Source organism: Pezoporus flaviventris, unplaced genomic scaffold (assembly GCF_033815535.1).
Source record: "Pezoporus flaviventris isolate CSIRO_AGI_PZ_B2104156 unplaced genomic scaffold, CSIRO_AGI_Pfla_v1 ptg000006l, whole genome shotgun sequence".
Classification (NCBI taxonomy): Eukaryota; Metazoa; Chordata; class Aves; order Psittaciformes; family Psittacidae; genus Pezoporus; species Pezoporus flaviventris.
The window spans coordinates 8,735,169-8,762,203 of record NW_026892554.1 but is presented as its reverse complement, the minus strand read 5'-3'; the positions used below and the strand labels follow the sequence as shown (position 1 = coordinate 8,762,203).

General features: G+C 43.7%; 1 long non-coding RNA gene across 1 annotated transcript; it reads right to left on the bottom strand.

Annotated features, from left to right (window-relative positions):
- Window positions 1-1,686: 1,686 nt before the first annotated feature.
- On the bottom strand, window positions 1,687-8,059 carry LOC133265892 (uncharacterized). Its single transcript, XR_009742166.1, has 4 exons — window positions 7,896-8,059; window positions 6,880-7,172; window positions 3,179-3,293; window positions 1,687-2,247 (listed from the first exon to the last, which is right to left on the bottom strand). It is a non-coding gene; the product is annotated as an uncharacterized LOC133265892 (long non-coding RNA).
- Between the last annotated feature and the right edge of the window lie 18,976 nt (window positions 8,060-27,035).

Here is a 27,035-nt window from a genome sequence, read left to right as displayed (position 1 = left end):
ATTCCATTAGGACACCTACAGAGAGCTGAAGGTCTCAATTCTCTAAACACCACCATGATGAGGTTTGATAGACCAGCCCCAACATCAAACAAAAGCCCACCTTGTGTGGGACGTATCAGTAGTGAAAAGTGGGTGCCTTGGGTAGCACTGAATACTGCATGCACCAGCAGAGCACAACCAGAGCACATTCAGAAGACCAGCCCTGGAGACCTCCCTTTCAGTTATTGGGAACCATCCTGGACACTGGGGAGGTGTGAGACCTGTCACAGTGTACAGCCACTTGCCTTCGAATTTATAAAGTGGAAAGTCATGGAAAAATGCTCTCCAAAACCAAACCTAATTTTCTTCAGATGGGTAAAATAGTAGGGTTATCCTGCAGTATATAACTGCAGTACCATATACAGCTCAGTGCATCACATGCTGAGTGCATTTCTGATGTGCTGTCCTCTACAAGGCTGCTGGTTGCAGTATGTGTGTACATATATATACATATATATGCACACACATATATATATATATGCATGCAGTGATTGATGGCTTTTTGCCAGGGCATTTTGGTTTCAGCAGCAGAGGTTGTCAGTTCAGCACTTGCTTGGTATTGCTCTTTACTTAGGGGAAGTCTGTTTCTTCTTTTCCCTCTCAACTATCATTGTGCTTCTTCACAGTGCTCTTAGCACCATTTAAACCATGCCAGCATATCCTATTTTTACACACTGAGAAATGGCAAGCCTATAATGAAATATGGACAAGGACAGCAGTATAATAGGTGGTGCACAATGCTCACCATGTAGATGAGTTATACGTGTATAACATCTCTGAGCCCTGCCATATTTTGGCAACCTATTTCCTTCTGGTTAAAATTCAAGCACTAGTGCAGTCTACAGAGACATACAGATTGCTTTGGGGACTGCTTGTCTGAAACACATACCTCTGTGCCTCCAGCCTTTCAGAGCAGTCAACATCAGATGGGATTTTTTAGGCATCTGATCTGGGAAAGAGCTCTCCGGGGCTGATGTCACTGTTCTCCACATGATTTATATGCTTACTTCCCTGGCAGTCGGTCCTAGCCAGCGTTTGATGTGCAGAAAGTTCTTCTTTCAAGCTGCAGACTAGATGAAGGCAACAGCCGAAGGACCAGGGGGCTTCTGCCCCCAGCCAGAGAAAATGACCATCCCCCATGGAGAGCTGTGTGTCAGAAGAGAATGATGAGATGCCTGATTGCCTGGTGGTGGGCATCATGTGCAGCTCCCTCTGAAGTTATTGTATGTCAGCCATTAAAGGCAGTGAAAACGATCTCAAATCTGTGGGCAAGCAGCGATCTGACTGAGGATGTTCAAACTGACATTTGTGGGGGCACTGCTGTCTTTCACCAGGCAGGAAAAGGGCATCTGATGAAGCATTAGAATCAACTAGCACTGTTTAGCTGCTTTCAGTGTCACTGCTACATCAAATGTGGTAAAGTCGCGGTACAGAAATCCTCCTGGCTTTTGGGCTTGCTTTTATTCTCTGGCTTTGTCTTTTTTTCCCCTCAGTACTGTAAAACATCATTCTCCAAGTACATCCAAGTCATCTGGAGCCTCAGAGTGGCTGCATGTGAAGATCTGAAAGCCTGCATGAGTACTTTAGGAAAGCAATAAATGCCCATCCCCTGGGCTTGTTTGAAGCTATTGCAGTGCCAGGGAGCCAAGGATACATGCTGCATGGGCAGCAAGAGAAAAAGAGAATGTTCTGGTAGGAAGAAGGTGGCAGTATGGTCACTATCCCTGCATCCATCCCTACAGATGCCCTAATGGGGTTTGGTACATCTCATGTGCACCCAGAGAGACGTAGTCCTGGGAGGTCGTTTAGGAGCAGTGCTGTTACAAGGAGGATCATGCTTGTCCGCCAGTGCTTTGCAACCAGGAGGCAGCCAGGTTTTGGTCGCGGCCAGCAGCGCCTGCATGGATCAGCATCAGGGGCTCTCCTGCTAAAATAACAAAGGCAATTAATCTTAAATTTATCCACTTAACACTTGTGCTTTCCTGCCTGATGATTAGAACAGGCAGCAGTGAACGTGCCTGTAGTGCTGTAGTTTTCAACTTGTAGCGTTCATTCTCTAACCTGGGCAGAGCAGCTGGGACCCGAGCACAAAGTGCAGTTCATGTTTCTGCTTTTACAACCCAGATTTGTGTCCACTCTAAAGGCTGGACATCTCACAGGGTTAGGGTTGGTTTGTGTCTTCCTCTTTGCTCATCAGTGCTCAATAGCCTGTGAAGAGGAAAGGCATTGCTTTAGTGGGAGCAGGTGTTTGATTACCTCACCTCTCTCTTTTCCTATTAAACGTATCTCTGGTTCACCTCTCCAGGAGGGATAAACTTGTGTTTTTAAACGGTGAGGGAAATCACTTGAAAGGTGACATCGGAGGCAGGATGTCTGCACTGGTAGCTTGATGACACAAAAGAGCAAATGAATGAAAGGAAAGCATTTAAAGTCTTTTCTGCCTGTGGACTGCAGCTCAGAGCGATGCTGCAGGCCAGCCCATCTCTGGGGCAGGGCTGCCTGCTTCACAGTGAGCCCCTTCCTCAGCAAGCCTAGACCTTGGAGATTTACCCAGAAATGGGGAGAAATTCACCCCTCTTCTCCATCCCTAGTGCTGGTGGCAGGTGCTCTCCTACCCTGGACAAAGAAGCTGTGGCATCACAGGACAGAATCCAAGGACAGCAAAGGCATCCCCAAATGGAACATAAGATCCATTACTGCCTATGACAGGCTGCAATCAGGCAGGGGTGCCATGTCCAGGCACAACAGCTGAGGACTTGGCACCTCAGCTGCCTTTGGCCTGAGCGCTAGGCTCACAGTGCCAACAGCAAAAGGGATGGTGGGCTGGAAACAGCGAGTCACTCAGGATGGATACATGGACCAACGTCCTGGATGTAGAGGAAGAACTGGTGGGGACCCTGCCTGGTTTCAGTGCACCCCATGTGAACATCCATCCACTTGACTTGGGTCAAGCCAGACACGGGATGTTTTGTCTGAGCAAACAGAGAACTGCTAACCAGGATACATCTTTGTTTCAAACAGAAATCGAAGGCAGCCATGCCTCAGTGAATAAAAGCCCATTGCTCTGCTCTAACCATCTGTCAGGCTCCCTGCCACAGCGTCTGTGTGTTTGCTCAGGCGGTGATAGGGAATTACCCACCTTATATCATGGCAGACTGTCTTTCGCCTTCCCACTGCTCCATTCCCCTTGCGAACATTTTGGATTTTTGCCTCCAGTGGCTCAAATGCAGGTGTTGGATTATAGCCATGGAGAGCTAGGGACAGAGAATAAAGAAATTCTTGGGTATCTTTGGATGAAGATGAGGTTGGAAGGAATTGGAGTTGGCTCTCCCAGAGTTTGCAGATACCAGGGCAGCACTGGAATCGGAAGAGCCATTGTTCCCCTTGGCACAATGCTGAAGGATGTTATCTAGAGACTGGTGCAGAGTACAGACTTATGACCAAACTGGAAACGTTTGTCTGTTGGAAACATCTGTTGTTCTCCTCTGCTTCTCATATCATTTGCCAAAATGTATTTCTTGTAGATTCCCAGCTCAGAACAGCTTTTCATGAGGTTTAATTCGTGATGAGTAATCTTGTGACACATTGCTGCCTGATGATGTAGGACATGGAGATGATGGAGGACGACTGGAGTATAAATGTTCCAGGAGTGCAGTGCCCAGCTTGGAAGCTGTGCAAAGGATTTTCATGAGCATTAGCGAGCTTTGTATTATTAGTCCTAAGAATCAGAGAGAGAAAGTTACTGCAGGCAAAGATAAAAGACCTTTCAACAAACGTGCCTCGGAGTTGAATGTCCTGCTGAAACTTCCAAGGTTCCTTTGACTGCCTGATGTGATAAAGATGAGCATACTACACTGGTATCTAAGCTCCTCACTCCACGTCTGGACATCTAAATATCCTCAGCCGCTCTGTGTGCTTAGATGACCTTGTAAACCACACGGCTCCCTTAAGAAATGTGCCTTCATGGTGTGTTGTGCCTCCCCTGCCCTAGCTAAATGCTACAGCTCCATCCAGCCCTTCAGTTTAATCATATCCTGAAGTACTTTGCTGAATGAGAGCAGGCCTTCAGTGCCAGGACCAGAGGTGATGCTCTCACTTCACCCCGGCTCTTTGGAGTTTCTCCAGGTTGTCCATCTCCAGAATCAGAGTGACTTGACCTGTCCTGAGGCTGGGATCTGAAATAGATGGGTTCAATTTATTTCACTCTGATAATGCCATGGTCCTCTAACAGGAGAGGGGACGCAGGAAAACATCTTGGCAAGACACACAGTGTTTAGACAGAGAAAGATCTCTGCATCCAAATGAATCTGGGACTGGTGCTGAATCTGGGACTGATTTTGCTGAAAAGACGCAAAATCTTGGTTTTTACTGATTTTTTGATTGGTTGAATTTAAAGGTCAAATACTAGGCTTTAACATTTCAGTCATGCTTCGTATGAAAGACTGGTATAAAATACTTCATAAAGGGCTAATGAACAATTAATAGTTATTTCAAGAAATGGATAATCAAATGTTATGGGCTGTTATAGAGTCCGACAGGTCAATATGTTGCTTATGACCATAGCTGATTGCTCCCAATAGCACACTGAGTGACGTGATTATGACCACCTTTAACACAAGATGTTTGTGTCTGTGCAAAATCTATTTAACCCCCTCTCCACTATTCTAGAAATAGAAACCTCCTATAAAGCATGCCCAGGATTAATGGGTTATGATACAAACATAAGGTTGTAGGTTGTTGAGTAGCTCATTTATAGCTCAAGAGGCTGATTATGGATGAGCAGAAAGAAGTAGAGACAGGTGAATACAGGCTGCAGACAATGAACAACATCTGCAATCTGTACAGGGAAAGCTTCAAGTGCCAGAGCTGTACATCCAGAAATCCATGGGCAGTGGGACTTCTTAATGTGTGCTGGGGGGATTTCGGGGAGATCCTAGGAATTCCCTCAAGGTTAGTTGCATGCTTAGCTCTCTATCCTCCTGTTTTTAAATTACAGCTTACAGAGCAGGTCATCTAAGTACCCCAGGTCGGTCTATGCAAGAGAAATTGCTCCTTCATGATCTCAGCCTTGGTACTATACATTCAATTCTGCTTTTAAGTAGTAAAGAAGCTCACTGGAAGTTGCCAGTTCTGATTACAGCATGAAACATCTAGCCTTGGCTTACGGTGACTACAACCGTGCTCCTCACAGCCTGAGATTCACTTGGTCTAAGACAGCACTCAGTGAAGGGGGAAAAACAACCATGCTGAAACCTTCTGGAGGGCACAGACCACTCGCACGAGATGGAAACGTAGCCGACTGGAGAGCAGTGAGGGCTCACTCCACCATTGGGCTCCCAAAATGCAGCCGCCAGTGCTGAATGCTGCAAAGGGCATTAACACAGATGCTGCTTATTTGTCCTTGGAGCTGCGAGGATCGCTTGAGTGACGGCCGAGGCATTTCACACATCAATAAGCGCATTCTCCCCAGGTACTTCTGATCGCCACGCAGTTTGTTTCCTGACAAGGTTTGTGGCAATATGCTCACTCCAGCTAAAAATTACACGCTGGCTAACAGTAGAACAGACCTAATTTTCTTTGCTTTTACACTGGTTTTGCAATCAGTGTTACTCCAGAGACCCTTTGCTTTTATACCATGAATAGCACTGAGGAAATCAGATTTAACAGAGTAAAGAGCTGGTCGGTGTAGCTATCGTAGGAAGGCAATGATAGGCAGAGACATTTTTTCCACTCCTCCTGATCCTGGCATGGGCCAAAGGCAAAATCTGCCACTGGTACAAAGTAGAGCAACCTTCAGGCTGCTTTAAATGGCCTCTGTTTGTAAAAGCTCCTATAGAGACTCGTAGTACCTGTGAGTTCTGCATCACTATGTGCATACCCCTACAAAACACAAACAGAGCTGCTGCCCCAGGGGTGTGTGAGCGGATTGCATTCCCTGTATGGCTGGTTTAAAGTCCACCCATGCCAGCACAGCTGCAAAGAAACATTAACACAAGCCGTACTCTGTCCCAAATATCAAAGGCAAGATTCACTGCTAGGAGGTCTCTTTTCCTGTCTTCCCTCATTTCTTCTCCCACCAGATGAGTGTTAGATGCTTGATCAGACTGGTAAAACATGCCAACATTAACATTCTCCTCCGGAAGTGCTGACAGCCATACGCATACCTTGCCAACAGATGCAGCAAGCAGGAGATGCTGCTGGAATCTGTGCTGAGACACCGTCCCAAGGAGCCAGCATGAGCCCCTTGTGCCTGTGACCTTCAGAGGCAGCCAGAGCAGCTTCCCCTCCCTTTGCATTTCCTCGCTGGAAGGACAGCCTGCTGGAAAAGGACAAGGCAGGGGGGAGCTGAAGGTGGGAATTGGCTGTGTTCCTGGAAGCATTTCAAACCATCTCAAGCATACAGGAGAAAATGCTTTTCAGCAAATGAATACCCCTCAGGCACTTGTGGAGAGAAAAAGAACATCTTTCCCTCAGTACTTGTGTTGTCCCCAGCACCAGTGGATAAGTCATTACCTTTTAAAAATTACTATTTTTATAGCAGTTTCATCCCTGCCTATTTTGCTGATATTTGGGGTTTGTCCCCTTCTTTGACATGAATGTAGGTAGGAATGGACGGGGAAAGGAAGACTTCTTATGTGGGTGATACACAAGTGTCCACATCTCTGCTATGGCAGGATGTCCATAGGAAGCTTCTGCCTTCCTTATCCCTGCAGCTGTGTCTCAAGTCAAGGGTGGGTGGCTGATGTGGATTCCCGCACTCACTCCATTCCCAGGCCATCTTCCCAACCAGCTGAAGCTAATCTAATGGGGGAAGGTGAAAAATAAACCCTGCTAACTTACCAGTATCTCCTGGATGGGATGTGCAGCCTAGAGAGATCAAGGTGTCTGCCACACTTGTCCTGGACAATGACAGGAATAAATCATGTCCAAAAGTGGGAGCTTCTGAGTAGATGGATGGCACTGGTGAGTATTAAGCTCCCTTTTTGTGGGATGGATGTTCTCCAGCCAGACAGATTTTGCCCTTTCACACTTCAGGTGAGGGAGCTGCAGCGAGGTTTGGCAGTTGCTGAGGACTGGAAAAGATAGCAGCTGCCTGAGGCATGTTTCTGTAGTGCTTCCAGATGCAGCAATCTCTGTTTTAAAGGAAGCTTCAGTACAATTTAAGGCTGAAATCAGTAACTCTGAAAGATCAGAAAACGGTGTCGTTCAGCAGGGATCTCACTATGGGGTTTCATTTAGTTATCCACTGAAATTTGTAAGAGAGGAAATAAACCTAGTCTGTTGGATCCACCTAACAGCTCTCATGATGCAGGCTCACTTATTGTGCTTCCCAGGAGATCATATTCCAGTCCTCCTCCTCTTTTCACATGACAGGTGATAATATTAGCTTTTATCTGCTAATAAGATAGCATGGCAATTCTTGTTCAATTTTTAAATAGAAAGAAACGTGATTTGTTTCACCCCCTCAGCTTACAACATTTCCTCTCAGCTGTGAAGAGGACACATTCTTCTCCAAGGCAGGATAAGCCATGTGCCATGGGCTGCAGGACCACTCAGGCAGCAGTGGGGGGACACCAAAGACACCTTGGAACCACTTGTTTCTAAAAACTGGCATAGATGGGAAGCAGAAAACACTAAGCCATCATGGCCAAGGCATGGAAGAAAAGGTGAATGATGGAAAGGATGATGTGCCTCTTCTGAGCTCATCTAGTCCAGCAGGCTGCCCCACGGCAGAAGGAACTCTACCAAAACTACTCCACCCAGAAGTTCTCAAGCCCTTTCCTAAAATCATCCTGGGCTATCAGAGCCAGCACTTAATAACCCAAAGAGCCAGAAAGCCTTTGCTGATATCTCACCTCTGAGCTCACTGCATGGTCTAACCTCCAGAAGCGATAGGCATTAGCAGATTAGAGCCTTTTGAGTATAAAACTGAGCAAAATCTCCAATATTAGCGTATTACGCACTCTGTGCAGCAGGCCTGAGAAGGCTCTGGGAAGGACGGAGCATTTATAGTTTTCACAGAAAGCCTAAAGGAGATAAGAACAAGTATTAACTTCCAAAATAAGGGCTGTACTTTGTATAATAACTTCCATTATCTGGAGCTGCTGGCCTGAGCTGTGTTAGTCAAGTGGATTTGTGGACTTCTAATCTGAATTGTTCTGCCTGTTATTACCCTGCCATTATCAAACAACTCTTCCGTCAGCTGTGAAATGGGAAAGGCTTGTTCCTGTTCTTATTTCCTTTTTGAGCCTCCAGGAACCTTTGGGACTCCAGGAAAGTCTGACCCAAAGACAGATTTAGCCCAAGGGAAGTTTTCCAGCAAAGAGAAAAGCCCTGCGGAGAAGATACCACAGCATCACTTCCTTAATATCAGCTGTTTCTATGGCCAGTGGTGACACAACTGGAGAACACCAGGACAGGGCTGGACTTTCAATACTCGGAGACAGTACTTCCTGACTTACTTCCACTTCTGTATATTTTCAGCATAGGAGAAGGTGCAGAGAGTTAAAAATGCTGTCCCAAACCCCAGTTTGCTTAGTTTGGTTGTTTGTGTCACTCTGGAAAGAGAGGGACTTTTCTGACCTGTGGGGAGCATTGCAGACACTTACACAAGATGCTGCTAGTTATACCACAGGGCTCTTGTTGAAGTTTCTTTACTTATTATGGGCAAACACTGCTGCTTTGTTACTGTCATGTCAGACAGGGCATCAGTGGGTCCTCAGCTAGCTTCACCAGAAAACAGGGGATAATGACATTCCACATTTGTTACCTTCTTCCCAGGCAGTTTACAACATACCACTGTCTGCATCTCTTGGTAGACTTTGGGATTCGTAATGTAGTGAATTGTACCACAGTGCATTTTTCCAGAGGCTTATTTTTAGCACTTAAATGTGAGATTCTTCTTCTACTAATACATTAATAGCAGTGTAATAGAAAAGAGTTTAAATAGCACACTATATATACTGCTTTTTCTCTTTCTCCTGAGGTGTACTAACGCACAGTAATGAAACAGCTAGCTTGCACATTTTAAAGTCTTTGCAATGCAACGGATCTCCACTGAGTTTTTGCATAGTTGTTTCCAAGTGGCCTTGTTGTGCTCTCTGAGCATCAAAGTTCGTTTTACTATGATGCGGAATTTGGGAAGTCATCAATATTTAACTTGTGTTTTGGTACTAGAGATTTGTTTTCACCGATACCAGATTCTGTCTGTGACATAGGTTTATCCTGTTTAAATTTTGCAACTTTCTGTAAACTAAATAAAGTTCCATAACTTAAGCAGGTGGTACTTGTAAGAAAAAAAGGAGCTTTTCCCTATGAGTATGGTATAGCACAGCACTAGAGAAAGTTTATACAAAACACTGCAACAGCATGAAAACATGTTTTGGTTTGTTTTTCAAAAGAAATAATTTGAGTTATTCCACAGCCTACCCGGGTGACCTTATTTCTGTCTACAATATCATCATGGGTGCTCATGTGATCTACTTGAAAGATACCTGCATGTTTGCACAAGTATTGGCTTTATACTCTCAGTTAAGCATTACAACAATCTCATCCTAATCCACGTTACCTCTCTTGCTTCAAGAAGACTATTTGGAGCCAGTTTTTGTTTTGATTCTTAGATCCTTACTGTCTGTTTAGAGAAGTCCTTTTGTTCTGTGGACTTATTCCGTGATTATAATGCCTGAAGCCCTCAAAAATATCAATGCTCTCGTTGAGCCTGTGAGCTCAGGAATTTAGGACTAGAAGGAACTTGCAGGTTACACAAGCAAGTTCTGTCTTACTGCAACAGTCTCATACAGCCCTTTCCATGAACTGTGTAAGGGCATTTTCATTTCCTCAGCTGTAAAACGCAGATTAATACATAAAGATTTGCCAAGCACACACAGTCTGCATCAGAAACACACAGTCAACCCCCGGCTTGCAGACACTTAACCAGAAACCAAGCTTTCCTCCTACACATTTGAATACAGAGAACTAGTTTAGGCACATACCTTATACAGGATGAAGACAGTTGTAAGGAGAAGATTTCCCAATTTATTATTCTCTTGTTTAAAGGAAAATAGAAACCACTTCATCGTACAAGTCTGAATGGTTCAGCTTTCCCTCGGATGCCTGCATTCTTAGTCTTGATGCAGATGAGTGTCTGAGAAGCATATGCCTTCCTACTAGCAGAAGAGACAGGCTAAATTAGGATATGATTCATGCTTCCAATTTATGCCTTCTCTTCCTTTATTGTCAATGGCTAATGAGAGGTAATTGCAAAAGCTTGCAGAGGGAGGCACTTTCAGAAGGAGAGAGAAGAATTAGAGAAGGTGTGAGTAAGGTTTTCATTCCACTGCTGGTGTATTCTTGACTTTCCAAAGTTGCTTCTTCCAGAGCTCAATATAATTTCCAGAAGTTAGAAATTGCTGGGATGTATCAATACTTGTAGGAGCACCCTGGCCATTGATCAGGATGAGTCAGGAAAGGCAGGCCACTGATGCAATGAGCTGTCACTGAGTCCTCATACCAGCCCGATTTCAGATAAGATCTCACATTTGACATAGGAGCAACACATTTTGGAGCTCTCTAAAGATTATCCGAATCAAATTACCTGGCCACAGCTCACCTTAGGTGCAAAATGGTATCTAAAGATGAAAGCCCTGCAGCTCTTGTTTTCACAGAAGAGCTAGCAGGATTGGGTACCTGAAAACAGCTTGGAAGTCAACAACCATTTCCCAGCATTAGGCTCTGGATTTCATTCTACTATACTTTTCCTGGTTTGGTAATATTTGTTATTAAAAGGCTTTTGTCAAGAATGAAGGCTGGCCAGGTTCAACACATGTCTCTGAGGCAGGCTGAGATCACTTGCAAAGAGTCATTAGGAGAGTGCTGACTGAGATTATTTCTCATTCTTTATTACTCATTCTAGAGTAACAAAAAGACCTCCCTAAGCAAGAGCAGGGGTAGCAGAACTTTTCCAGATGACACAGTTCAAGTCTTCAGGCAGCTCACAGGAGCATTGGCCTGTGAAATCTCAGTGTTCATCAACTCCCTGGGCCAGTATTGCTCCTCTCTTCTTGGCTGAGAAAGGAGCACTTATTAGTGCAGAGGACAGGCTCAGATTCCCCAAATCCCTCACTGCAGTGCAATGTTGCATTCAATTATGTAAAAGACCCGAGTTAAAGGATACTGCCATGTGTCCTCGTTGTTTCTGGCCATTTAAATGGTGAAACATCATCACTGCAGAAGGAAAACTTTACACAACTCATCATAGTCAGCTTGCCGTTGGCTATGGACAGTTCCTACATCCATACTGTGATACCTCATCCTGTGGAAAGCTGCATCTCTGCATTGTGCTCTAGTTGCACAAAGGACTGATGTCTCCTTTGACATGTCCTTTGACATAAACCATTCTTTAGCCTGATAAACCAAGGATAGCTAAACTGAGAACTAAGTATTGTAAACAACAATTACTGATCAGTGATAAAAAAAGCTCACTCTGCAGTCAGATTCTCTGATTAAATTTATCTAAGTATTGAAGGTAATATTTTAGCACAGTATAGAGCACGCATCTCACAAGACTCCCTTTAAACCCTCTTGTGCAACAATCCTTTGCCACAGTGTTAGTGCATGAAGACTATAGCCAGTTGCATTGATGGATTTGGTCTAATTATCTCCTTATACTTCTTTGTCTCTCTGGCTCCATCTGTTGTCTCTCATCTTAGATGTAAATTACCAGTTCTGGGACATGGACTGCCAGGGGGTCTATGCCTGATGCACCACAGCAGGAACTTCAGACGCTGGAGAAATGTGAATAATAAATAAATGGAAGGTGAAATACAGCTTTTGTCCAGTATAATCTAGTATGGCAAGATCAGGTTCCCTAGAAATGGCAATATATTTGTTTTCCAGATCATTAGCTGATGCAAAGGAAAGTGAGAACATTTTATTAGCCTTCCTCAGAATCACAGGAATGAATACTCACTACTATAAATAAGACTGCTTCAATTAAGACTGCACATAAAAATGCTCCATGGTGTCACAGAAGGCTGTGCTATTCAGAAAGAAATGCCTGGATGAAAGTATTTAAGGTTGTTTTGAAAACAAATTCACTTGTGAACACTCACTTCCACTGTTTCACAGTTAATCACTGAAAGTTACGATGTTTTCATCTTATCTGAACATCAGACCACAAGTTGAGATGCAGAAGCAGGCTTGGGCATATTTTTTTCTACCTGTTAATGGCAATCTGCTACTGTAATTGCTTTCTTGTTCAACCTCAGGTAACGTATCGTGTTGGTGATAGGTTTTGTGTTTTCCCGAGTATCACTAACAAAGAGCAGTCACACTACAGAGCTGCTCACTCCTGACTCCAGGGAACATTGCCCCTGATGTGGCACAGTGACCTGGCCATCCTGTCGTGCTACAGACTTGTCTTAGCAAACCCCTCCTTTTCAAGAGCACCCCCATTTTCTATACTTCCTCCAAACGTATTTATGAATTAATGCTTTTCAGGATCAGGTCTCTTGCAACAACCTATCTAGACAAATTCAGACACGAAAAAGTATTTTAGGCCACAGAAGACCTGTACACTGGCTCTCCAGCTCAGAAAGTCATTGGTCTTCTCTCTACCAAGAGCTGGGAAAATATGTTATAGAGTCATAGAATAGTTAGGGTTGGAAAGGACCTTAAGATCATTCAGTTTCAACCCCCCTGCCATGGGCAGGGACACCTCACACTAAACCATATCACCCAAGGCCTCATCCAACCTGGTCTTGAACACTGCCAGGGATGGAGCATTCACAACCTCCCTGGGCAACCCATTCCAGTGCCTCACCACCCTAACAGGAAAGAATTTCCTCCTTAGATCCAACCTAAACTTCCCCTGTTTAAGTTTTAACCCCTTACCCCTTGTCCTATCACTACAGTCCCTAATGAAGAGTCCCTCCCCAACATCCCTATAGGCCCCCTTCAGACACTGGAAGGCTGCTATGAGGTCGCCACACAGCCTTCTCTTCTCCACGCTGAACAGCCCCAACTTACTCAGCCTGTCTTCATACAGGAGGTGCTCCAGTCCCCTGATCATCCTCATGGCCCTTCTCTGGACTTGTTCCAACAGTTCCATGTCCTTTTTATGTTGAGGACACCAGAACTGCACACAATGCTCCAGGTGAGGTCTCACAAGAGCAGAGTAGAGGGGCAGGATCACCTCCTTGGACCTGCTGGTCACGCTCCTTTTGATGCAGCCCAGGATGCAGTTGGCTTTCTGGGCTGCAAGCGCACACTGAAGCCGGCTCATGTTCATTTTCTCATCAACCAACACCCCAAGTCCTTCTCCGCAGGGCTGCTCTGAATCTCTTCTCTGCCCAACCTGTAGCTGTGCCTGGGATTGCTCCGACCCAGGTGTAGGACCTTGCACTTGGCATGGTTAAACTTCATAAGGTTGGCATCAGCCCACCTCACAAGCGTGTCAAGGTCCCTCTGGATGGCATTCCTTCCCTCCAGGGTATCAACCGAACCACACAGCTTGGTGTCATCGGCAAACTTGCTGGGGGCGCACTCAATTCCACTGTCCATGTCAGCGACAAAGATGTTGAACAAGACCGGTCCCAACACCGATCCCCGAGGGACGCCACTCGTTACTGGTCTCCAGCTGGACATTGAGCCATTGACCACAACTCTTTGTGTGCGGCCATCCAGCCAGTTCTTTATCCACCGAGTGGTCCATCCATCAAATTGATGTCTCTCCAATTTAGAGACAAGGACGTCGTGTGGGACAGTGTCGAACACTTTGCACAAGTCCAGGTAGATGACATCAACTGCTCTACCCCTGTCCATCAGTTCTGTAGCCCCATCATAGAAGGCCACCACATTGGTCAGGTAGGATTTCCCCTTAGTGAAGCCATGCTGGCTGTCACCAAGCACCTTGTTGATTTTCATGTGCCTTAGCATGCCTTCCAGGAGAATCTGCTCCGAGATTTTGCCAAGCACAGAGGTGAGACTGACTGCTCTGTAATTCCCCGGGTCATCCATTTTCCCCTTCTTGCAAATGGGGGTTATATTTCCCTTTTTCCAGTTGTCGGGAACTTCACCTGACTGCCATGATTTTTGAAATATGATGGCCAGTGGCTTCGCAACTCCATTTGCCAGCTCCTTCAGGACCCACGGATGGATCTCATCAGGACCCATGGACTTGTGCATGTTCAGATTTTTAAGATGGTCTCGAACCAGTTTTTCTCCTACAGTGGGCACAAGGTCTTCATTCTCACAGTCCCTGCATCTGCCTTCCAGGACTTGGGTGCTGTGGTCAGAGCATTTGCCAGTGAAGACCAAGGCAAAGAAGTCATTCAGAACCTCAGCCTTCTCCAAACCCTGTGTAGCCAGTTCTCCTGAGAGCTTCCTGAGGGGGCCTATGTTCTCCCTAGTCTGTTTTTTATTTGCTATGTACTCGTAGAATCCCTTCCTGTTATCCTTAATATCCCTAGCCAAGTTCAGAAAGTACTGATACTTGCTGTGATGTCCCTGCGCTGTTCCTTGGGACTCTGCTACTGGTTGTTCCTAAAGACAGTCAGCTAATGGGAGCCATGGTCTGAACCAGTAGAGCTGTTGTCATGTTCTTCTGTAAATGGCATCATTTACCAAAAATAAAAAGAAGAGAAAACTATGGTTCTAAAGTCAAATGTTTGCCACAGGAAAGCTAAGGATAGACAACCACTTCATAAGGAGGAATAAGCTGGTGGTGAACAATCTCTCTCTGACAAACTTTCCTGTTCATTGAGAGAGCTTTAATGGATGTCCATCCCTTTGAGGACAAGTGCATAAATCCCTCTCTCTTCTTCACAAATGTGAATTTATTCTCTGCAATAATACTCCTTCTATTAAGAAGACCTCTAGAAGAGCTTATTATATACCACTGAAAAACATGATGCCAACAATTACAGGGAATCGATGAAGATATCTGCAGAAGTCAATAACCTAAATTACCAACAAAAAGAAGTAGCCAGTATAAGCAGTTCATCTCTATTTCTCTGGGATAAAAATCAGACCCTGTATCTAAATATGGTCTCAGTGACAACAATAAATGCTTCCAAAAAGGATTTAGCTTATTGCAAGATTGCCATAATGCAGAAAAATTATAACCTACTCTGAAATTACAAATTAAATTCAGTTCATTCAATTCAAATAACTTCAGGAAAAGCTATATCAAAACTGGGAACCATGACAGCTGTGTCACCCCAAATAACGCATACAATGAGGCTTTAAAATGAACACCTGCTATTAAGCCAAAGAAAGTAATCTATGGTCAGTCACGGTTCAGACATCCTGATTAGCCTTAATTAAAATTCTGATGATCAGGTGGCTATGGAATTAAAAAAACTTTGAGAGAATTTAGGCAAGTGCAAAAGGCTGGAGATAGGGTAATAATTAGGAATAATATCTCTTGTTAAATTTGATTCCATTAGCCTTGAAATTACCATGACAGATTTCAAATTTAGTGGTAGTTTTCCAGTCACTGAAAAGAGCTTAATTATATAGTTTAAGACTTTGGGAGAACTGATTCAGATAAAGCTACATGAGGCCCATATTCGACTGTGTGATATGCTTGAATGGACTCAGACAAAGAAGAAATAGATACCAAGTTGTTCAAGAAACTTGAGACATCACACACCTGAATGTTGTCTGAGACACCAAAAAAAGTGTGGCTAAGTTTTTAACTTTCTCTTTTAATTAATAATAATCACTCTCATCCAATTTGCCTTTCTACTTCTTGATTTCAGCTGGGACTGCAAGCAGGACAGACATAAAGCAGCCAAAACTGAATACTGCTGATACTAACAGACCTTCTTAATCATTGGAGCTTGCAGGCAAGACATCTAGGAAGACAAGCAAATTTCAAATCTGCCCAGGCAAGACATCTAGGAAGACAAGCAAATTTCAAATCTGCAAGCTATTCCTCCAAGTTACAGGACACCTTGTAAAAATCATCACTATGTTCTATCAACTGCTGTTAGTTTGGGAGAAAATACAAGATACATAAGAAAATATCAGACCCAGGAGCTCTGTCAAATGGAAGAAATATTTATTCTAATACGCAGTTCGTGACAAAGCTCTTTGGTGTATTCAGGGCCAGGAAACATCCAGAATGATGGCTAGATCAGCCAGATGATTAATAGACTGAAATAGTGATGCAGAACAGTCTTTTCTCATAGAATCAAACTCAAGAAGATAGATGTTAATATTATTTTAAAGCCACCTTCACTGGTTTCTGCCATATCTATGTAATACACTTATATGATCTCATTGTCAGGTTAACTGAACACTTCACAGTTTTAAGGACATTTATTCTCCCAAGAGCCCCATGAAGTAGGAAAATACAGTTGTCCCATTATATAGATTTGGAGCCATGGCACAGAGGTGCAACGTCACACATGGTAAAGCAGGGAACTGAGCACAGCTTTCCTAAATCCCAGGTTGTCACCCTAACTACTGTTCCTACATACTCTTTACATTAAAATGGATGGTTAAGCCAGAGTCCCTGCACTGTTTCCTTCTCTCTACATAAGTCTTCAAGCACCTCAGCAAACCCACAGGAGTGCTACATCAAGAGGATAGAGTGGGTCAATGGAAGAAGTGCCTCATTTAGTACAGTTTCTTGTTCGTGACTGAACGTATGCCTTACGATCTACTGACAAAGAGTCGTCAGTTCCCAGAGATAATCTTTCAACTGATAAGAATATGATATGATACCTTACAAGAGTACAAGTGAGCTTTCAGAAGCGAGAAAAGCAGGTATGGCCTGGGCCTGATGAGCAGAAAAGGCTCATATTGCAGAAGTTAAATTCAAAAAAGGTTCAAATTTAAACAAACCAACCAACCAACAGACAACCCAAGACTGGTCACATACAATTGTCTTAGAATAGCAAGAAACCCTACATGCTTACTCTGACACCTCTGATCACAGAGGATCAGAACAGCTGCTGAGGACTGCAAGGACAACAAAGACTCCCTCAATTCAGTAGGTCATGTTCCAGAGAAAATAATCTTTCAAGACCATTCATTCTGCCTGCCACCATCCCCTCAAGCTTTGCGCCTTGTGGATTTCCATGCCTGGGGGCATTGGAAAGGGGCAAACAACTGCCCTTAAATGACCTCTGGATCCAATGGTATGCTACATACCATTTCTGGGCATTTTTGTGCACCTTAAGGTGCACACCATAGGAATAGTAACAGCTCAGAGGCTCTCATGCATCTCTGAAGTTGGACCAACTTTACGTACAGCATCCCTGAAGGACTTTTGTCCTGCACTGTTATGACACATTCTCAGCTGTTTTTCTTTCCTGTTTTTTAATAGCATCCAAGCCAGGGGACGCACGCTGCACCCCTTTAGTATTGAATTAATGCTCACAGTCACGGCCCAGTTGTTTTATGAAAGCTTCTATGCATTTTCTCTTCACCTTAGATTCCTCAAGACTCTCTGCTGTAGGCTACTCTTAACTGTCACCTGTTTTAAACTCACTTAAAAATTAAACACCTCATTGGGGTTTAAACCTATTTTTTCCTAATACAGATGTGAATCCACTGTCTGGAGCTTGGCACAACTACACCCCCACCATTTAGATCAAATGTGGAAGTACTGCCAACATGCTGCTACACAAATAGCTTTGTCCTTCCTCCTAGATGATACAAACATTTCACAAACACGTACTGCAACATATCCTCTTTTCATGCTGTCTCTGCCAGGACAGATTCATTTCATCAGGCATGGAAATGGAAGAATTATTCCACTTACATGCTCCTAATTGCAACCCCCTTTCTCTCCTAGGCTTTCTCCCTTTTGTGACATTTTCTACGTCACATTTCAGTTTGAGGTTATAAAGTCCTTGGAGAAAATTAAGATGCTCAACCAACCTATTTCCCAAAGCTGAATCTCTGTGTTTTCTTTAACCTCACAGCAACTTCTGCCATGTGAAGGTGGAGAGGAAAGGATGGGATGTTTTAGAGGTATGGTGACCGAAGGAAGATGCAGCAGAAATTATGGATTTCCATGTCTCCTTTAACTGCAGTCAGAATAGGGTTGCCAGAATTAAAGCCTCTAAAATGTGAAATAGATCTTTTATGAACATGACACCATGAGAGCTGGAAGAAGGGTCAGACCCCAGGCAGAAGAGCATGAGCAGAGAAGGAGCAGAGGTGATGAAGGGGAGTCCTACATGCCTTATGGTCCAGTGCAGCTTTTAGGGAGTAACACTGCCTATTGCCAGCTGCATGTAGCAGACTGCAACTGCTTCTGCTGAAACATTTGTCTAAGTAATACCATTTTAATCAGGGGTGCAGGATTTGTGAATGCACTACAGGAAATCCCACGTTATACGGGACAGCTGGTGTCGCAGCATGTGAGATACTAGAGCCAACATGCTGTTTTCCCACCTGGAATTGTCCTTTTATAAGACACCTGTGGCGCATTCACCCCTAACAGGAGCCTTTTCTGCTCCCTGAAAGACAAAGATCCCAGTCCGTGTTTTTATTTCTTTTTGATGAAATTGCCGAGCTTTGTGCTCCTCTGTTTCTATTGCAGAGCTCAGCCTCCCTGTACCCCATGTTTCCTCTCATGATTAAACTAAAAAGTCTTCACTTTCTGCTCCAATGCCTACACTTTGTTAAGAAACCACAGTACCCAGCTTCTCACGTGTTGTTTCAGTTAAAAAAGTTTTCAGTTAGAAATCCATATGCAATACAGGATGAGGAGCAAGATCCCTGCCTGCCTGATCCCAGCCTTTCCATTACTTCCAGGGTAAAAAGACCTGTCCCCAGATCTCCGTGCCATCATTATGGAATAAAAGTAAAGGCTGAACTAAGTTTTAATGAATGTGCATGGTCTGGATCTCTGCAAAACAACTTCTGTGCTCTAGGATCATCATTAATTATGGGCATATGAAGAGACTTCTCATCCACTAATGTAAAGCAAAACTAAAGCTGGAGCTGTTTAATGCAGAAAAAAAGTTACAAGGATATGATGTAGCTTCATTAAATATGGATGTTGGTTCTCTTACTCTGCCGCCGTTCACCACAACACAGAAACCTGAGCCTTTTTCAAGCATGGATATACACTCACGTGTGATAGTAATAGTAGAGCAACGACGGACCTACGCTCCTGAGTAAGAACAAGCTCTCTAGCTTTCTTGAATAAATATGTATGTCTGTACAAATCAGCTTGTTGTAACATTTGTGTAAAATTCACTTCAGTAGCACCTGAATTTATTTTCCTATGTTGCTGTGAATAGAGACAGATTGTTGCTTTGCCTTGTCACCAGGTCGGGACTAGCGCAGCTTGGAGTAGTTGCACAAATACTGAACAATCCCCTGAACATCAAAGATGAGCAGCAGTTCCTGTTATTGCTTGCTTTCATGCCTCTGACTCATTCCTGAATTTGTGTTTTTAAACAATACAGTTCATTTCTAGTGCAGTGGCAAAAAGGCTCATAGTAAAAAGGAAGAAGCACTTTTGGCCCTCTTCGAAGGCTTTGTGGCTGTAACATGTTGACAAAGACCCTGGGCTAAATTGCTATTTGTAAACAGTTCAGGAGAGGAAGAAAATCATGGGGCAAAAATACAGACCCCCTTTGATGAAACAGGTCTTAGGTCTTTGCTTTCTGCTGTGCTAAAGCCCAACTCTTCAAGACAGATGCTTTGTGAACTTTGTGAACTGCAGCTTTTTTTATAGAAAAATACTTAGAAGTATAATAACAGCATGATTTCAATATTGACAAGTTTATACTAGAGAACACAAGCGTAAGAGCTTTTCAGCATGAGCTTGTAATTTAACGAAAGGGTTGAAACATTATGCCCCCTCAGCGCTGCATATTCTGGTTGTGCAGCAGTTTGTGGACAAGCTGCTTTAGAGGGCCAGTAAGTGAATATTTCCAATATATTTGCTTTCCCCCCTTGCTGGTGCAGAAAGCTCTGTCAAAGTCATGAATCCAGATACTCCAGCTTCAGAGAGAGAGCTAAATTCTCACTGACACATCAACAAATAAAACCCAAACCTACAAGGACTGTGAACAAGAGCCGTATCCCACCATAGAATAGTTTGACTTTCTAGATGCCTAGAGCATTGAAAAGCCCTAACAGTTCAATCTCCCCCTTGCCACAATGCTTTTGCAGGGGGAAAAGGAAAAGACCAGCAGACCCCAAAGAAGTGAGAGCAGGAGCCACTGTCCATACAGCAGGGTCTATGCAGAGCCACCTCTGTCCAAAGCAGAGAGGTGCCAGTCTGGACATAGCACTTGCTGTGTGAACCTGACGAGCCTGGACATGCAGAAGCAAAGTGTTGAAAGGTGTAAGAGCAGCACTGCAACATGACCCACCACCGACCCCTTCTCTTCCTACCCCATATCACCTCCATAAGCAGCCAGCCTACTTACATCCATTTCCTTTCCTTCTAAAGCCTTGAGCTTGAGCAGGCTCAGCTTTGCTTTATTAGCTCTCAGCTGGTAGCATTTCCCTGAACTGCCTTTGAACCTTGACAAGGCATTAACCCCTGGAATCCTAGGCTTTGCCTGGCTCAGCAGGGTTGTCAGAGGACACTATGAGTGAGATGGGGAAGCCTGGCCTGCAGGTAGGGTTCTACAAGCACCCTGCACACAGGGAGAGCATGATGCATTCCTAGAATGGGATGCTTGCTTTTGCACGCTCCAAAAATGATGGAGAAATTGCTGGCAGAGGATGACTGGTGCCTATGGAGCATGTTTGCATGGGCTGGGAGGGTGCTGACCCAGCCCTCCGAGCTCAGCAGGACTGTGGCTGCAGTAGAGGTCAGGGCAGAGAGCTGGCCGAGTCTTCATGCTGCTCAGAAAAGGGAAATTTAACTTCACCCACTATATTACAGAGCTTGGCATTAAAGTGTTTGGGAACTTATGGGGTTTCTCCTTATGGGATGCATTTGCTCCTTTAAAAAAACGCAGAAGTTTTTTAAAAAAAACCAAACAAAAACCCCACCCCAAAACAAATGATACAAATTGAGCTTGTCAGCTGAAATATGAAACTGTAATCTATGTTCTCATTTGAGCTCTAATTTTATGGCTGCTAGTACTCACTTATATAGAACTTCAACAAACATTTATATCTCTCTTAATTATCCCTTTTCCCTATTAATTTCTCTTCTGTTCAATAAATGATCTGTATGCCTGTTGGTTTAAGACTTCCTTGCAAAGTTGTTTTTCCCTGGCTTTCCCATAACAAGATATTTCAATTTCTTGCACTATGCCTCATTTGCTAGTAACAATGATGTATTTTCACTTTCCCCATGTATTTATTTTTACTGAGAGATGTAGCTGTTCATCACATTCAAATGCAGAATTATTACTTAGCCATTATTATTATTGCTAGTGATGGTATGTAAACAACTATAATGATGTGGGGGCTTGTGTAGGAGCAAAGACCACAGTAAGGATGTTGCCTTTGGGGGAATGAATGAGGAAAACGTGCAAAGATTCAACCAGCACACCCTCTCCTTGCTGGCTTTGTTTCCTTTAACTGCTCACTTCATCTCCATAGCCCATCTCCTTTGGTCTTGTTCTCCCACTGTATTGGATTGGGAGCAAATGGTTGAAGAGAAGCCCTCCCCAAAATACAGCTAGACATCACTGCCACAAGAAGGACACTTAGGAACATGAATTATATGGGAAAAGGGGTTTTGCTAATATTGTTTTGAATATGGATGGGGGGGTGTGATGAGGAAGGGGTGGTTTAAGTGTGCAGGAAAGATAAAAGGAAGAGCAGCAGATACATTACAGAGATGATGGCACAAGCAAGGCTGCAGGACAGCCTGGAATGAAGCTTTCAGAGGTCACTGCTGGGTTAATTTGTGTTCTGTGCATAGGAACAGACTCTTTTCACTCTGGTTTCTTTGTCTGTCAAATGAGTCTTTCTGGTAGACATTCCTAATACATAAACAGGGGCAATCCAAAGGTACAAGGCTCTGATGATCTTTTCTCTCCTAACTGGAAGCAACCAACAATAAATCATGTGTTTGCTCAGCTGCTCAGTGGCAGTTACACTGCCATCAGGTGCCAATGACTTTGTCTGGAGTAAGCGGTAGGTGACAGGGAGAAACAAGCACCACACTAATTTTTAAGGACGTCAGTTATGTTTGCAGATACAGAAAAATCAGCAGAAAATAGGGAGGGAGCATGAAGAGAGAGCTAGACCTGAATGGAAAAACCCAGCACTTTGGCAGGCCTATAAAGAAAATTCAACCTAATGAAAAAAGTTCAGTCTCTTTATTCTGGGCTGCCAGCAATTTACTGCCCTAAAAATTAAGGCAGTTGGCTTTAGGAGGATCAGCCTTGAAGACAGTAAAATTTCAGTATCCTGCATTAGCCTGGCTTCCCTTCTCACAAGTAGGAGCGTGAGCAGAAGAAAGAAGCATCAGCCTGGTTATCTCTTATCCCACAGCTTCTGGCTGCTGCAGTCTTGATATCAGGAAATCAGCCTGACCTGACACAACTCACTAGGGAAGGGGTATTTGTAAATATGGGACAAATAGAGTATTCTGCAGCACTACGTGCTCCTTAGAAACAGGCCACCTTGGTCATAGGCTTCCCAAACCATAGCAAAGGGCTTCTCTTGATCTCAACTCGTAACACCTGGCTCTGGAACAAACCCACATACACAGCTCCTCAGAGCCACTGTGAGCTTTGTGAGAGCTGATTTCCTACCTAAAGAGCCCGACTTGGTGCTGTTGGAGCCTTGTTACATTTTCCAGTATATTTCTTAATGCTAACGCATTCCTGGTTCTGTCCGAGTTTCCTTTCTGAGCTTCTCTTTCTAAAGCTTGTGGGATTTTTCTTAAGACCAGTAATTTTCAACAATGAGCACCGTGAACAAACCAATGAGGAAAAAATCCACTTTGGACCTCCAAAGAGCTTACCCAGCAGTTTTTACAAAAAGAACTAACTTAAAGCATAATTTATGAATTCAGAAGCCTGTTCCGAGATAAGTATTTTAGCCTTTCTGCTCCAAAAAGGGGTGAGAGGGAAAGAAAGATGGAGAAATGAAAAAATAATCTGCATGGGGGCTATGGCAGATATCACTAACCAAACACTTTCAAGATTGATGCCAGAGCCCAACAAGCTTTCTTCTTTATTACAGCTATTTTGCATTCTTTCCTGTATTCTGAAAGAGCTTCACTAGTTTAAAATACCATCCTGTCCCACGTGCCTCTAACCAGCTAGAATAACATGTAAAATAATGTATGCTGTATGCAATTCCTCTGTGCTACCAAGGTGCAGACTAGGTCCAATAATGCAAACAGTGATGCCCCTGGATGTCAGCTTCTGTCAGAGTCATCATTTAGCCGGCACAGTCAGGGCAAAGGACCCAACTCTATCTGGGCTGGACAGTGAGATAGCTGGCTTGCAGTGGCTCTCAGGGGAGTGAGGGCAAAAGCAATAGTCTCAACTGGTCCCATGCAGCTGAAGACCAGAGTGGTCCTTATATCAGCATTGCTTTGTGTTGGGTTTGGATCTCTGACCCACCCAGTGTGGGATAACGAAGCCATTCTAATTGAACACCTCCACACCTTTTCCCAGCCTGAAGAACAGCCCTCATGTATACTTGAATGGAAGATGGTACACTGTGGGAGCACATTGCCATTTTAGGTTGAGCTGGCAGTGACGTTATAGTAGAGCTGTCACATCTTCATGTATCTCCCTAGCCATAAATGTCCGACCCATGTGGAAGCCTAGGACAGGTCCTTTGAAAAATTCACCAGCACCTTAAATAAGCATTCAAATTATGCTGAACATGAGAGGAAGATGTTGCCAGCAAAGCCAGGTTGCACCCACTGGTGTTAAACTACTGGGGCCCAAAGGGCTGCTGCCTCTCTCTGCAGACTCCAAGAGCAAACAACAAAATGCAGAAGAACGAGGAGACAAAAATAGTGGGATTTGAGGGCTGCAGAGTTCAGGGACACAGATCCCAGAAACTAATCCTGGTTTGAGGATATTTAATATAAGATCCCCACCAGTTCTTCCGTTGTAGCTTTGCCACTTTTATACGTCTTTTTGCCCTTGATATATGGTTTTTAACCCTCCATCCCTTCATCCTGAAGGACCTTTCTCAGCTTGTTTGCATGTTCCCTTCCACAAGACCCTTCACCAAAAATTACAGCCTGTCAAAAGCAAGGCACTTGTATTTCTGAGCCCTTGCTGCCTTCCCGGGTAATTTATGAAAATGGGAGAGCCTGTTTCAGGCGTAATCCAATTTGTTCTCTCTCAGCATCATAAGCACATTTGGAGCCAGATAAGGCAATTATCACATGGATCTTTAATACCTGCAATTTATAGCTAAAAGGTTTATTCTGATAATTCTGTTTTCAAATGCCACATGCTAAAGCACAGCAACAGGGCTCTGCAGCAGTGAGACAGCAAAACTGTTCCTGCAGCAGTTCTCCTGGCACATCCATGCAACCATCTATGCACAACCACCGGCATGAAGAACTTTTCTAGGAAGAAAACGTCTCAAAGCAGCAGTGTAAGAGCACAGATTGCATTGCTCCTTGGGGAGAGAGGCCACAGAGAGGGTAGGAGACAGGGTCCACTCCTTGCTACATGGTGGCATGTGGCTTCTCCATGAGGAGGTATGGAGGTGCTCCAGCACTTCGCCATCTTTGACATGGAGAAGGAATTCAGGAGGCACCCAGAAAGAGCGTTACTACAGAAACATGTAATAATCACCTAATTTTCAGTTGCCAAGAGTGACTTGCATATCTAACCTTCATCACCTTGTGGAGCCTTGAACGTCTAACAGAGACATTCAAAGGCTGAGCACCAGGAAGTCAGTATTTTCAAGAGAGCTCACTGAAGTTGCAAGCGAGCCTGCAAACATTTACTCTTCAGCTCTATGCATGAACACTGATATCACAATGTACAGTTGCTCGTTAGAAAAAGAATCTGATTTCTACTGGAATTACTAGTCTTTTATCATTGTTTATGACATGGGGTGCAGAGATGAAATTTTCTATTTCATGATAAGAAATGATGATAGGAACTTATCATTTCATCATGTAGAATGATCTGTGACAGTGTCTATTTTCAAAAGATAAGGTCTGACCTGATAAAGATATGATAAAGAATTAACTAACATACTGTAACAGGTAGCTGGGAGTTATTTTGAGGACACTAATATCAGGCACTTTTAAATTCAATTTAGTTGTGCTACCTTTGAACGTTATTAGTGTTTGTATTTTGCCAACAGTGAAAAATCAAGTATATCATGACTATGAACTTTAGATTTTCAAAATAAAAACAGATTTATTTTTGTAAGGCAAAAATAAATTCATTTCAAAATGTGTAATTCTATAAAAATAAGTCACCACAACAGCTTAACAGCCACATTACTTCTCATAGCTATGCATCTAGGGCACTACCCTACTTTCTTATCAATCCAAATATAAGAATATTTTATAACAGTTACAAGTTAAGACTCTTTGATGTTTGTGTGCTTCTTTGGTGAATTTTACTGGGAAGATCTTCTATCTAATGCTATTTTAGCTATCTCTTGATATATCCAAGCCATCAGAATATCTCAGCTCAGAAGGTCTGCAGTGCATTTCTTTAGGGACTTCATTAGTGGAAGATATCCTGGCTTAGTATATGGGCTACTTGTGATGCATCTTTCCCATATACAGTGTTAAACTCTACATCACAGGGTTGAGGGGGGGATATTTGGGGGATGGGGGGAGGTATTTTGTGTAGTGATCTACAATAGTCACCCAAATAGTGTTCTAAAATTAAAAGGCATTATTTGCATATGCATAACATTAGCTGAAGACTTTCAAACAATAAATCCTTCCTGTCAGCTCATGCCCACATGACCAATTAGCTTTTTCTCCGTAGATAATTTGACCTGCAAATTACCCAGGGTGTTTCAGAGCAAACGGTCTGATCTGTTCCTGAATCCAGAGAACACAACCCGGGGTGAGTGCAGGAAGCAGTGCTACAGTAGTGTGCAGAGGGAAGAGAGCAGAGATGTGATGCTTCAAAGGAAGGAGAAACTGGTCAGATTTGGGATAACTGAGGAGTGAGCTGAGCTGCTCAGAGGATGATGCTTCCCCCCATGCCTTTTTTCAAGGAACTGCAATGTCTCAAAGCAGACAAATGGTGTTAGCCTACTCATCCCACAGGAAATTGCTCACATTTAGGCAGAAAGAGAAACCTCAATGAGTAAGTGATGAAATGAGAATTTTACCTTTTCTGGAAAATGGTATTTGGCCCTAAGACAGGCAGAGATTATCCATTCTCTATGCTGCTTATTTATACCTTGAGGAGCTGACAGCTCTTTTAAAAGCAGACGGAGGGTTTTTATTCTGAGGTTTAAAATTAGGCACTGGAACTAATAGGCTGTTATTGTCTTGTAATTATATTTGACATGATGCTCTTAACTCTTTGCTGGAACATCATCCTGCATCAAATGGAGTCAGGATGCCATAAGTTTGTCTGCAGCAGCAGACATCAACCACGCCATGACATGGGGGCATCATGGCTGCTGCTCTTCCCAGCTCCCTATGGATGGCACACAAAAGATCAAGCTCAATAGAAACAACCCCCCTGGGTGAGGCTATACCTTAGCTTCCAACTTAAATAAAGGGATGCTGCTTAGGAATGCTGCTTAGAGACCTAACTGAGAGGTGCAATTCCTGTCCTGCTTCTTTCTTACACTGGGAGCTGAGGAAGAATTTGTTGTTGGCCCATTCTAGCAGCTCCTTACACCACCTTCTGGTTGGTGCAGCATACACCGGACCTGAGCCAAGCCAAGGGCTTCTTTCCTCTGCCACCCTTCTGGTGATGTGAGAAGCTCTACAAACCTTTGCTTTTTCCCTTGTCATGGCATGGGAATCTGAAAACCACGTTTTCATCACAGAAGTCAGGCAGGCACCAGCCTTCTGTCAGCAGAAGGAAAAATAAAGGATTGCAAGTCAAGTCCTTTCAGTTACAGGAGGCATTTAGGAGGTT